Source organism: Conger conger, chromosome 13, assembly GCF_963514075.1.
Source record: "Conger conger chromosome 13, fConCon1.1, whole genome shotgun sequence".
Lineage (NCBI taxonomy): Eukaryota > Metazoa > Chordata > Actinopteri > Anguilliformes > Congridae > Conger > Conger conger.
The window spans coordinates 37,310,224-37,322,641 of record NC_083772.1 but is presented as its reverse complement, the minus strand read 5'-3'; positions in this window follow the sequence as shown (position 1 = coordinate 37,322,641).

Here is a 12,418-nt window from a genome sequence, read left to right as displayed (position 1 = left end):
GAGTTTTTTTTTTCTCTCTGTCAATAAACCACATGCTGTTGGATACACCCTTTTTCTGTACCATGTTACACACCTTTATATAACCTTATGTTTTGGTCCATATCCCCAGCCAGTGGTTTCCAACCTCAGTCCTGGGGCCCCCCTGTGTATGCTATTTCCGTTCCAACAACAGTTGCAATCACAAAGCCTATTGATTCACCACAGCCTAATATGATCAGTTAAATCATTTTGGTTGTATTTGAAAACATTTTGATTGTATTTTCACCTACATTGTGGGGATAGTCTTTTACATCAAGTAAACAGATTGAACAGTATAACTCGTGAGTAATGCCAAAACATTATTAGCATTGCCGTGCTTGGCAAATGCACAGGATAGCCAGCTGCTCCTCAATTTTTCAGATTTTCTACTGTTTCAAACATGTCCCTTATGTCCCTGTTTCAAACAGAGTTATGACTTAAACCTTAAATTATACACAATTATCCCTTGATCCTGTGTAATTTGCAATCATGTTCTCTCATTAAAAAAAGAAAATAAATAAACAGCTATTCCACAACCGTTCATAGTCATAGACACCGCAAATATTTTTTGTTTAGGAGTGTTGAACATTGAACCAGGTGACATAACAATGCTGTTAGTGCAGTTTAGAAATCATACAATGACTATTTTTATTAATGTAATATGTTTCTGTCATTACTATATACAGTGGGCTCCAGAATTATTGGCACCCTTGATAAAAAAGAAAAAGCAGGTTATGTTAAACATATTGGAAAACTCTTGTTTTTTTTTGTTTTTTTTTAATACAGTACATTTACTCTCATGTTTCAATGTTTTTTATTAAATAATCTAATTTTTTCTGAAAATCATAGGTGTCAAAATGATTGGCACCACTAACAATCATTGTAAATAAAATCAAACAAAGTGAAATTGGCAATACAATTGTACTTTATTTAGTTAAGCCCAGTCTATATACAGTGGATTCATGTGTAATTTGGTGGTTTGCTTCTGTAGTAAAGTCTGGGAAAAATAATTGCGAGGTTCCAACTATAGGGTGGCATTTCGGACTGTGTTGGATAGAAGTTTACCTAAAGGACTACAATAATCAAAAATGGAAAAGATAATTACATTGTGTCCTTTAAAAAAAATGTACCTTCACTTTCACTGCAGATTTCATCCCTTATGAGTGTTATAATCCGTCTAGTAACGTGTGAATGACAGAGTTGGTCACATTGGAATCGCTAACTAAACAGAGACTCTAGCCGTGGTATCAGTGTTTATTGCTTTGTTAACTTGATACTATCTGTATACTCACAACATTCCAATGTATTTTAAGGCACTTAAAAAAGTTTTATACTTACACATTTTATACACTCACTGAGCACTTTATTAGGAACATTTTTACTTTATTACACCTACTTATTCATGCAATTATCTTACCAGCTAATTGTGTGGCAGCAGTACACTGCTTACAATCATGTAGATACGGGTCAGGAGCTTCATTTAATGTTCACATAAACCATCAGAATGGGGAAAAAATGTGATGTGACTTTGACCGTGGAATGATTGTTGGTGGCAGACAGGGTAGTTTGAGTATCTCAGAAACAGCTGATCTCCTGTGATTTTCACACACACACACACTAGTCTCTAGAATTTGCAAAGAAGGGTCCAGAAAAAGAATGGCTGACAGGTTAAAGCTGACAGGAATGTGAAAGTAACGCAAATAACCAACAGTAGTATTCAGAACAGTATCTCTGAACACACAAAATTTCCCTCGGGATGAATAAAGTATCTATCTATCTATCTATCTATCTATCTATCTCTATATCTATCTATCTATCTATCTATCTATCTATCTATCTATCTATCTATCTATCTATCTATCTATCTATCTATCTATCTATCTATCTATCTATCTATCTATCTATCTATCTATCTATCTATCTATCTATCTATCTATCTATCTATCTATCTATCTATCATAACTCTAAGGGGATAGGCCACAGCAGCAGAAGGTTAAAAAATAAGTCAAATAAATACCCTGACCTTATCAGAAAATTATAGCAACAGTCTCATGGCTGTCATCTTTCTCACGGGTGGTTACACAAAGTACCAGTAACACACACAAAAAAGCAAGCAACAAATGGATTGACTTTAATCTCTCCCCTAGGAGATTTTTCTATCACAGGCCTCACAAAACATGCCAAGAGATGGCAAGAAATGTGGTCCCTTCCATGTCATTTTCTATTGATGAGCAGCTGTGGAAACAAAGCAACTCCTTTGCTATTTTACAAAACAAAGCTGGAATAAAATCTTTCGCAAAGACCTGTCAGGCCTCCAGACTTTTTGGGGAATGTTCAATTGAAATTAGAGGCCGTAACGATTACAGACAAAAGAGACGAGCAACAGAGCGGAAAAAGAAAAATGTAATGTTCACACTGCATAGAAATGAGAGGAGATGTCACTATGAAGTCTGGCACTACCTCAACAGAAGCTGCTTCAGACAGTTTTCAGGTAAATGCCATCTGGTCCAAATATCAAAGACATGTAAACATTCACAAGCAAGGTCAGCAAGTTGTGAAAACTACCTGAATGCATCTCAATTCTAGAATATCAGGCTCCATATTATGATAAATATGCACAAGAAATACTGTACAAACGAACGAATAATACCATTAAACTTTATTATCCAGCTTGTGTAGTGTGCTGTATAAATATCAACCAGAGAAGTCTTACAAAAAAATATTTCCCAAAAAAACAGGTTTCACAATTATTGGTGTAATACTTAGTGCAACTACCCTTGGCAAAGATCGAGTGTCTTTTCCAAGAATTTTTGATAAAGTCATGGCAATTTAGTGCAAGGTTGTAAGGTGAAACGGGTGATAGAATAATACAATATAGTTTATTTAAACTGAGATGAACTAAATTAAGTTAAATGCTATTATCAATTTAACTTTGATTTTATCTACAATAATTGTTGGGGGTGCCAGGAATTTTGACAACTGTAATAAAACTTAAAACATATTGAAATAGAGCTATATATGATTCCTGTATGCTTGAATATAACATAGATTATTATCTGTGTTGTTTATTCTAAGCAGCCTTTTCCTTCATTTTTACCATATGATTCTGGAGCACACTTTTTCTACTTATGATAGAACCTTCAATATAAATAAAACACAGTTTAAGACTTTATTGTTATTGCAAGGTTTTCAAAACATTTACTTTGGAGGAAGATTGTTTTATTTGTTCCCTATTTATATTCTGATAGTTTGTTACCATACATGAATGAAACAAATTAAAGAGGTGAAGAACATTTTTAAATTAAATGCAAGCCAACATCTCTAGATACCAGTCTCCACCTGGGCGTAAGATCACACTTCAATCAATCCTGATCCTTATGGAGCTATCCAAAAGCACTTGAGTTTTATTGAGCCTCCCTAGGGGCAAGGCTTACCCAAAGGAAGGAGCGGGCCCTCATGCATAATTCATTAATGTGCAAATATGTGACTCCATGCAGCAAAGGCAAGGATGGATTATGTTATGATCCAGGCCAGTGGGGCCAGTGCCCATGGGCCTCTGTCCACCAGGGGGCCCAGGGGGCCTCGGACCTCAGCGACCATTTACTGTGAATGCTATATGTATACAGATAGACAGATAGCACTTGAGTCTGTGCGCCCTTCTACCCATAAAGTACCCTCTGAGGAGGGGCCAGGGGGCCCTGGTGGTCACAGGGCACTATAGGGCTGAGGAGGGGCCAGGGGGCCTTGGGACAATCTACTGCGAATGCACAATATATATACACTCTAGCCCCTGTGAATCTGTGGGCCCTTCAGCCCATACAGTGGCCTCTGACCACCAGGGCCTTTCCATGAATGTGACCAAATAATTAATAAGAGCACAATTCAAAATAGCTCCAACCACCAAGCCACTTGGACCTTCCAGAGGCCTAGCGAGTAGAGTACCGCTAATGTCACTTGGCCTTGTCACAGTCAAATTGTGTAGCTGCATGTACGGCCTCTTAGCTCTTTGGCCAGTCATACGATAACAGGTGTGCCAACAACAAAAACAACCCTTGATACACTATGTACCTTGTGCAGCGCGTTCCCTGAACTCAGTTGGTGTTAACACTGTACTGTAGATTGTAGTATTCCAGAAGCTGTATTTTGACATGTTTCAGTCACTATACGGACTTTGTGCCACAACCACACGCAGTTAGAGGAAGGTTTTCCGTAACACTGGTATCAAACTGCCACTGAAATCAATGTCCAGTGCTCAGGCACTTTGGAGAAATTATGCACAGGAACGTTACAGCGGCGGCACAGTGAGAGCAAATTGACAGCTTTGAAAGGGCAGCCTTAAATGTGGCCCGTGCTTTGCAGTTGTACAGGCATGATCTTCAGCGCACAAGAAAGCAGAAAACCTTTGTGCATAAGAGTCTGGAGCCAGTCGTGGTACTTGAAGGGAGGGGGAAGTTTCATATAGGAACATTTAATGTAGTCATTGACAAGTTAGTGTCAAACCATGAAATAACAGGCCAATGGGCTTTCTGCTGCATGTGAATCTGGCTTGGACATGGATATACACTTAGTGAGCACCTTATTAGGTATTTATTACACTTTAGACTTCTACTTCTGTAGCCTATCCACTTAGAGTTATGATGCGTTGTGAGCTCAGAGATGCTCTTCTATACCACTGTTGTGTAGAATTATTGTAATCTGTGCTTTACTGTCACCTTCCTGTCTGCTTTGACCAGTCTGGCCATTCTCCTCTGACGTCTCATTAACAAGGTGTCTCTGTCTGGAGAAATGCTGCTCACTGTTTTTTTTTTGTTTTTTTTCACTTGAGATTAGTGTGTGTGAAAATCCCAGGAGATCAGCAGTTTCTACCCTGTCTGCCACCAACAATCATTCCACGGTCAAAGTCACTTGGATCACATTTTTCCCCATTCTGACGGTTGATGTGAACATTAACTGAAGCTCCTGACCCGTATCTACATGATTGTATGCATTGCACTGCTGCCACTGCTGCTGATTAGATAATCGCATGAATACATAGGTGTAATAAAGTAAAAATGTTCCAAATAAAGTGCTTGCTGACTGTATATGTGGCGAATTAGCTGATCCATTTCAGATCATTCATAATTCATACTTCGTACCCGACAAACATGTTCAAAACAATGCTGGACCTGGAGCCTTTCTGAATGTTTACATCACACTTAGGCAGGGTCAGGAAAAGTCTAACTGTGAGGGGGAGTGCTCATTCTCCAAATTGGCCAGAATTAAAAACTAACTAAGTTCAAGGACGTGACAAACGTGCCTAAGCTCTCTCTGGCTTATGGCCATAGTTGGACCTTGTCAGACAGCTGAACTTCGATCAAGTGGTGGATGACTTTGCAAGGAGAGAGGCAAGAAAGAGACTCCTATAAGCAGGGGAGAAACTCACAGTTTTAAAGAATAGATCCGGTCTGGTTTTTTTACACAATTAATTTGTATTAATACCAAAATCTAATGTATATTCGGCTAGGTTTTTTCATGAAAATCAATTCCCTTGTGCAATAGCATACTGGTTACATGTGCCACAATAGTAAGTCATTACTTCACACAAGAAAAAGGCTAGCCAACAGCACTTTTAAATATTGCACTTCATGTTTCTGTAATTATGTTGTGTTTTGGCTTCCATTACATTACATTGCATTTTATTCAGCAGACGCTTTTGTCCAAAGCAACGTACAAAACAGAGAATATCAAGGTCATACACAACAAACTACCAAAGTTTGTTGCAGAAAGTTGTGTGAAGTAAAAAAGGGACAGCTCATGATCCAAAGGATACCACCTCATCTGTGAAACATGGTGGATGGAGTGTTATGGCTTGAGCATGTATGGCTGCCACTGGAACTGGCTCACGTGCGATGATGTGACTGCTGATGGCAGCAGCAGCAGGATGAATGCTGAAGTATAGAGAAGCATCTTGTCTGCTCAGATCCAAACAAATGCATCAAAACTGATTGACCAGACTGAAGGCAAACAGCCTCCAAAACAAGCAGGAGCTGAAGAGGGCTGCAGTACAGGCCTGGCAGAGCATCGCCAGGGAAGATACCCAGCACCTGGTGATGTCTATGGTCTATAGATGTCAGACAGTCATTGATTGCAACTAAATATAACATAATTACTTTATTTCAGAGTTAATTTGTCCAATTACTTTTTGATGAAATTCTTACACAGCGCCAATGTTTTACTTCAGCTCATTGTTTACTAGGGTACAGTGAAAACAAAAAAATAAAATGTCTCGCTGTCCAAAGGCTTATGGAAAGTATATACACTCGGCACAAGTTCATAGATAATTTATGCAAGTGTTGGTTGGTTGTTGATTGTTTTCACAACCTGAATTTTTAGACAAATTATAAAGAACGCTGAGCCCCGAAGGCACTACAGTATCATTATAAATTTCCAACACTTCCTTTATAACCATTAGCGCGTACTGACATTTACCTTAATTATACATTATCAGGTTAACGCTAATGAATATATGCAGATTACAGCCTATGAACTTGCATTTATACGTTTTCAGAATAGATTTATACAGTAGGTGATACACAGGGTTTTTGAACAGCTTAGCTCAAAGTATTTACATGCATACTAACTTATGATACACGTTTTATGGTTGTTACATTTTAATTAAAGCCTGGTTTCAACTGTCACCTGTACATGGCAGACTGAAATGCAAGTTATTAAGATCTCACTGTGCCAATATATAAACGGCTATAAATTGGGGCCTATTCCATTTGAAAGGATATGATGTCTGCATACCTCCATCTGTGTGCTGAAGAGCGGATACATATTTATCCGCAATATTTTTCATTATTGTTCACTGGATTTGTTCTTTGTTCTTTGGATTATGCTTCTTTCTGTGCTTGCTGTTCTATGTGTCTGAACACCTGTTGGGTGCACCTGTGTAAGCAAATCCCACAGACACACATTTGTTTATCTGACACTTTTATAGTACAGGGTGACATGATATTAAGTTAGGATTAGTTTGCAGCCAAGTAAATCCTCACTGGATGGCTTGGATATTCATTTTTAAAGTTGAAAAATGCAATAAATGAGTCCAGCATTCACGGTATTCAAGAACATTCACAGAATATTCAGAGCACACTTCCTTGAGTTTGAATTCTTGGATTAACAACCTGCTTCTAATGCCTCACAATACACCATCATTGTTGCCTGTGCATAATAATAATAATAATAATAATAATAATAATAATAATAATAATAATAATAATAATAATAATAATAATAATAATAATAATAATAATAATAATAATAATAATAATAGTTACTTACATTGGCTGAACATGTAGCCATTATTGGTCATGATTTAAGATCACATTTTCTCATATTCCACTACCACACAGTCACTGCTTGAGGCTAAGCACCGTTAGCTGGTCAAATAACCATGACATTTAGACACTGGTGATTTGTACTGCTTAAGGTACAATAGGTAAGATTGTTCTGTTAAAACATTGTTACAAGACAATTGTATATGTTTTCCTATCATTGAAAAAGGCTCACTGACATGTTGACTCACCCTCTGCCTGTGTTTATAGTCAGTAAATTTAGGTTTGAAAATATACAGTTGACGGACCTACACTGTTCTAAAACATTGTACAGCTGTACAATAATTAAAGTTAATTGGTTTAAAATTGGTTCTAATTGCCACAGCCAATGGCGTTTCAACGTCAGTGTGTTGGGGAGGGATAAACAGTTGTTGTAGTTTGAGGATGTTTATTGCTGCAATTCCTCTCTTCACTATCCAAAATTACCTATTGTACTAGTTTATTTGTCAGAGATCAGAACACTGGACCCAAGAGCGAGACCACAGAAGTTAATGTTAAAGTCTTTATTAACTTCAGAATAGTTCAGACAAGCAGGGTTCGATATCCAGCAAACAGGAATGGCAGATAATAGGCAGTTCGTAATCAAGAGTCCAAAAACAGGGTCAATACTCCAGCAAACAGATACAACAAGGATAATCCAAATCGAAGTTGTGGTCACAGGCGAAGGGTCGAAAACAAATGGGAACATCAGACAGAAACAGAATCCAGAATCAGAGGTCGAAAAAAAGAAAAAAAGATTGAAACACAGCGGTTCCAAACTAGACAGACGGGATGGTAAATGGTTGGCATTTATATAACGCCTTTATCCAAAGTGTTCTACAATTGATGCTTCTCATTCACCCATTCATACACACAAGGCGCTGACCAGATCACCAGGAGCATTTGGGGGTTAGGTGTCTTCCTAACACCCAAATGCTCCTGATGAGCTGGATAAGCAGAATGCGGAAGTCGAAAACAAAACAGGTCGAACCGGGTCTCAATCAGGAAATAACGCTAGAAAGCAAGGCTAAAACTCATGACAATCTGGCAGTGTGCTAACAAAACAGGCTGGCGTATACACAGGGATAATGAGGGGAAATCACAATCAGGTGTGCATGAAAACAAGGAAGTGAAAACACGTGAAACAAATTAATGGGAATGAATGGGGAGACAGAGGCTATGGAAAGCACAGAGGGTAACAATACATGGAAACACTAACAACTTAGACAGAAATGAGACAACGAAAAACACAGAACCTGACAGTATTTAAGTATGGCATCAGGAAGTGAGTTTTAATAATGCTAGACTACTGCTGCCACTACAATGGTTATACTTACCACATACCTATCAAGCTTGCATAATTGTCACAGTGAAAATTGACTGAAGGACACTAAAATTGGTTACCGGTAAAAGAGAAAGTGTGTGACTCTCCCATTGCAAAAGAATTCCAAGGCTTCTCCAGTTTAACTGACAGGTAGCTAACCCAATTTGTTTTAGCATGAAAGATATTGAAAGATCCTGACCCTCCATCTTCCAATGACTTTTTGATATCAGTTTAGGTGTTGGTCTGCACTCTTTTTAAATTCCAAGCGGTTTCATTAATTCTGGATTAATTGTTGAATTAATTTGAACACAATTCTAACACCATTGAAGCTGCAGTATGAGGAAAAACGTCTGGGAAATACAGCTGACTTGCCTGAAGATACATTCCTCTCAGGGGCTAGGCGAGCTGCCATAGACCATTGTGCACTCTTAAGAAGAGATGTGTCATTTTGTTAAAAATGTGTAAGCCATTTGTTGAATGCACTCAACGACTGTGACTGGGCACCATAAAGGTCTATTTGGTCTATTTATTTTAATAGGAAACTATATAGTGCATCCAAAATAATTTAAAGTACACATTAAATGCAAATACACAAGAATTACTCGCATATACACCGACTGAGCACTTTCTAAGGTAGACCTGTAAACCAGCTTGCTAATGCAAATATTTAATCAGCCAATCATGTGGCAGCAACTAAATGCATAAAAGCATGCAGAAAAGGTCAAGGGGTTCAGCTGTTTTTCAGACCAAATGTCAGAATGGGGAAATGTGATCTAAGTGACTTTGACTGTGGAATGACTGTTGGTGCCAGACAGGGTGGTTTGAATATCGCAGAAATTGCTTATCTCCTGGGATATTCACGCACACTAGTCTCTAGTCTGCAGATAATGGTGCAGAAAACATCCATTGAGCAGCAGTTCTGCAGGCAGAAATGCGTTGTTAATAAGAGAAGTCAGTGGAGAAGGGCCAGACTGGTCAAAGCTGAGAAGAAGGTGACAGTAACACAAATAACCACACATCACAACAGTGATGTGAACAGAAGAAAAATCTAAATCAAATCAATATCTGGTGGGACCTGTCCTCAAACCAGCATCAATTCTTCTAGGTACACTTGCACAAAGTCAGGGATTTTGTAGGCATGTAGTCAGGTGTGTGATTAACCAATTATACCAAACAGGAGCTAATAATCATCAATGTATTATGTAGGTTGAAACACAATCATTAACTGAAACAGAAACAGCTGTGTAGGAGGGTTAAAACTGGGTGAGGAACAGCCAAACTCTGCTTCCAAGGTGAGGTTGCTGAAAACAGTTTAATGTCAGAAGTCATACACTATGGCAAGATTGAGCACAGCAACAAGACACAAGGTAGTTATACTGCATCAGCAAGGTCTCTCCCAGGCAGAAATTTCAAGGCAGACAGGGGTTTCCAGATGTGCTGTTCAAGCTCTGTTGAAGAAGCACAAAGAAACGGGCAACGTTGATTACACAAGGGAGGCAATTAAGTTCAGAGAGACTCTTACCCACAATTCCAGTTGTCCAGTTGTCAATGCATTGTTGTTCCAAACATAAAAAAACGTATTTTGTTTCTAAACACCTCAATTAGACACTTTAGACACCATATGTCAATTTAACAAAGTGCATGAGTGATTTTAAAACAAACATAAATAATGAAAATCAACAAAAGGCAAAAGTACATCTGAATTAAATTTAGATCAATACATTTACAGGAATACTGCATACGAACTTAGTTGTACGAAATTGAAATAGGCTTCTTCTGTTCCTCAAAATAGTTATTGGTTTGCCAGGTAGACTTAGACACCAAAGTTCAGCCTTGTCATCCACTGTGCCCTGAACTTTAATGAATTGGTTCTCTACATTTCTTTTTGAACCTTGCCTGACTCTGGTGTTGGCAGGTGCAGTTAGAAAAGTATTAAAATGCAAAGTAGGCAGGGAGATGCTAAGGGAGGATGCTCCTTCTTCACCCTCATCTTCCTCTCCTCCTCCCACTGGAAAGATGCGCAACACAAATTCCTTGGTTTCTCTGGCTTGCTGCCACATTGTCACGGCTCTGAGGAATCTTGCTGCTGGTTTGGCCTATCTTTTTTGGTGTTGTTCAGGAATGTCAAGAAAGGAAGCAGCTTCCATCTTTTTATTTGAGAAATCCCTGTGATTTGTTGACTTATTAGACACATTTGTGATATTTTTTTCATGTATATTTATTACTTGATAATATTGTTATTGTGGTATTTATAATAAACTGCCTTCCTGTTCATTCTAGGAGCCAGAAAACAGTGAGGTCATGAAAGGGTCATAAATGGGGACTGTCTGATCTCTAGCATTCTCTAGCATTCTTAAACAAGTTCAGATCGGCTGGTTATCGTGCAAACTAAAACTTGACATCAAGTAATTAACTACCTGGTATTCCGCCCAACTCCGTGCTGATTAATAGCCATATGGCCGCGTTCCTAAAGATGTCATGATAACAGTGAATGAATCAGAAATGCTGTTGTACCAATAAAATCATATCATGTCATACTCTGTAGTCCCCTGTTCTGCCATTTGTCTATTTCCTGATTTATTTTGTGTCGTGTCCCACTTCTCTTTCCGTAGTCTGTTTTCATCTCATCTGTGTCTCGTCTTCTGTTTTCCTTCATGCACACTGGTTCATCATTTCATTTAATTACCTGTATTTAAACCTGCCTGTTTCCTCTGTCAGAACATCATGTGTGTAAGCCATTCCTTCCAGCGGTTTTCTGATTGCCTGTTCTGTGTTCTGACCAGTTTCGTGTACCCCGACCTTCCCTTTCTGGATTACCCTTCTGTCTATGATTACCAGACTTTTGGAGGAACCCGGCTATCGAGGGGGAGCTGAAATTATCTCCCGCTGAAATATCTTTTCTGGGCTTTCTTATTTTACGTATCACATGCCTGTGTAGGGACCACGTAACTACACTTAATCCCATGATTCCACAGGACACTTCTACAACACACCCCGGTACCGTTAAACCAATACTGTAATGCCGGGAGCAATAAACTTTCACAGTGTGAGAGCTAGGAATCGCATTGTCCAGCCCTTTATGCCCCCTTACCGCTCTCTTACCTTCCTGCCAGCTCGGACAGCAGCAGGGGTTCTCTCTCCCTCAGCTTCCTGCCCGCTCAGACAGAGGCCGAGATCGTACCACGCAACCTAGCTTACTTTGCAGTAACTAAGTCCAGGACACTTTCAACCCAGAGAACTAGGGTACACGCTGCGCTAGATAGCCACCGCGAAAACTTCCAAACAACCTGGAACCTGGTACACACCCTGCGTATCACAAACGGCTAAACAAACTTTTGCGGCCTGCAAGGGCCATTTTTCAGACGACCGGACCACGCATGGCGTTGCCTAGGCTAAAGCCAAGGACACCAACTGGCATCCAGCTCCCCACGGAAATTCCTCATTCACGGCCCCATCATCACGTCTCTCCAGAACACCCACGACCAGAGACAGCAATGTGTAAACGGACATCCCAGGCATTAGCTACTGTTTAGTTTAGTCTTAATTGTGGTTTGCCTGCTGTGAATCTATAATAGTAATTTTATGAGACGTCATGAGACGTATATGTTTCAAATAGTCATCCCAACACCTGAGTTGATCAATTGCTACTTGGTCTCAAAAAGACTCATTACGCCTTCAATTAAGCCAGTTCCCAAGGTTAATACGAAAATACTCAGGCCCCTCT